General features: G+C 46.0%; 1 protein-coding gene across 13 annotated transcripts in view; it reads right to left on the bottom strand.

Annotated features, from left to right (window-relative positions):
- Positions 1 to 2500, bottom strand: part of rims1a (regulating synaptic membrane exocytosis 1a) — a 49866-nt gene that overhangs the window by 34979 nt on the left and 12387 nt on the right. The window lies entirely within an intron of this gene.

Raw genomic sequence — 2500 nt, 5'->3', positions numbered from 1 at the left:
TCACGCTGACGATGGAACGAAAAAAAGCAAATAAGCAAAACAAAGGTTAAGTTGTAAAGCCGTCAGACAAAATGAAAAAACAATATAGCGTCTCGAAAATGAAAGAAAAGAGAGCAAAAAATGACTTTTGCCACAATTCTTGTATTAAATTACAAATTGACTGTGAAGGAGTTTTTTTTCACATCATGCAACAAAATGAAATAAAAATCTGCTTAATGATCCCTTTCAAGTTTGATGTTAGAGAAATATGAACTTAAACACTACTACTACTACTACAAATACATATAAAAAGATTCCAACATTTTAAAAATTTGTGCTTCGGTCAGTCTTCACAATAAAAGCCCTGAGCCAAAAGAGTAAAATGAGCGTTAAGTCCCAGAGAAAAGCAACACAACCCATTGCCGGCTGTCAAAACAAAACAAAAAGAACACAACTCCTGTTGTGAAGACCTGGAGTGTCGACAATATTTGCAAAAAAGTAATAAATTAATAAAACAAGACACGCAAAAACAAACAACACAGCAGGAAGGCAACGCTCGACAAACACAAAGCTAATCAGCTCACGCTGCTTGGATTTTTTTTTAAAAAAAGCAGCCGCGCGCATGCACACACACACACACATAGACACACACAGACACACACTCACACTCACTCTCAAAGGGACTTCTGCACAAATGGCTTGAGCGTGAGTCTTATTTGATACAGCACTGTTGAAAGTTTTTCAAACTAATGCTGGAAATAAAGAGGTGTGTGTGTGTGTGTGTGTGTGTGTGTGTGTGTCTGTCTGTCTGTTATGCAGACTTGGAAAAACTGAGTGTCTGAATAAATTAATAAAACAAGGCAACTAAAAACAAAGAACACAGCAGGGATGCAAAATCCACCGCACGCCGCTGAAGCTCAGCCCACTTTTGACCCCGGAAGCCTGTTACATACTCACAGACTGAGGGTCGGCGGCAAAGTCTCCTCCCCCATCGATGACCCGGCCCGGTAAAAAAAAAAAAAAAAAAAAAAAAACTACAAGTCCCAGCGAAGTGGATCCATCCAGGCGTAGCGACCAGCATCCGTAGCCTGGCGCTGCAATGGGACCCCGACTAAATAGACCCTGAAGGAAACAACCGCGCAGAGACTCCAGGGAGGCGGCGGGGGGAACCGCAACCGCAACAGAGGAAGTGTTGACACCTGCGCGTGCGCACACACAAACACACACACACACACACACACACGCAAGCACACACACACACACGTTCAGCAGCCAAAGGTCACCCGGGGATGACCTGCTGCTCCGCGGCAGGATTCACTTCCTGTTTCCGTGGTTTCACACTGGTTGTGTCCCGAAGCCTCACCTTCACACTGACCCGACCAGTTCACTTCAAGTGAAAATGGCGCGTTATGTTTGGACGGAGGAGGAGATTGAATATTGTTTACAAGTAACCAAAGAGAAAAATATAACAACCATTCTTGCCAGACAAACGTTAACAAACAAGACCAAACGTAATTCTCCTAAGTGTTGCTGTAAGTGTGATTCTCTATGGATTCTCAAGCCTTAGTGTCATACTGAGGTTATTATAAGGTGTATCAATTAGGCTGGACTAAGTATGATGTCACTGATGGCCTCGGCGTGAGATGCACAACTCGCCACTGCTCGCCGGCAACTTATTGTTGTGACTTCAGGGCCGCCGACGACCGACCGACCGGCCGGCCGGCAGTGGCTGTCTTCCAAAATAGCTTCTAGCGTTATTAGACTTAATAAATCCATACCGGCCAGATGCTATAAATGCACAGGAGGACTCTGTGCCTTTCGTCGCCTTGATGACATCCCTTCGACTCTGCTGCGTCTTCGCTCTGTTGCTCGTCTCGGAGCGGAGAAAAAAAAACTTTTGTCTCGCAGAAGAAAAAAAACCTGTAAGCCGGGGTTTTATTCTGAAAGGGTCTGTGCATGATATCAGGAGGCGCCCACAAACTTCGTGCAATTGTTTCCCCCACCGACCAGGTGTTGGCTCCGCCCTCTGAGATCATAGCTACAGCACGAGCATTTCTGCTAGCGGCAGGCCGCAAACACGGGGCTAAACGCACTGCCATCTGGACATCCGATCTGAACTCAAACTGCACTGACGCATTTAAAAAAAAAAAAACACAACAACAACCAAACAACAAAAAAAAACAATGACAATGCAGCCAACCAATCGGCGTCCTCCAGCATCGTCGTTGCTCAGGAGAGCGAGTGACGGAGCGAGCAGCAGAGGAAGCGGGGAAATCCACGGCGCCGAGCGCCTCTCCACAAATCAGCCGAGCACAACGAGCCATCGGAGGCTCCCTCCACTTTATCACATCAAACAGCAGCGTCGGGGAAACGCATCATTATGAAGAGTCGACCGGGATGGAGCGCGTTGGCGGGGGGGAGGGGGAGGGGTGCAGATCAGAGAGAATCAAACAAACTGCAGCTCATTAAGAATAAAAAAATAAATAAAAAAAAAACACCCCACTATATCCATATTCAAATG

Source organism: Nelusetta ayraudi, unplaced genomic scaffold (assembly GCF_046127955.1).
Source record: "Nelusetta ayraudi isolate G7.1 ecotype Tasmania unplaced genomic scaffold, CSIRO-AGI_Nayr_v1 ptg000072l, whole genome shotgun sequence".
In the NCBI taxonomy this organism is placed as follows: Eukaryota; Metazoa; Chordata; class Actinopteri; order Tetraodontiformes; family Monacanthidae; genus Nelusetta; species Nelusetta ayraudi.
The sequence above is the reverse complement of the archived record's forward strand: the minus strand, read 5'-3'. Positions and strand labels throughout refer to the sequence as shown.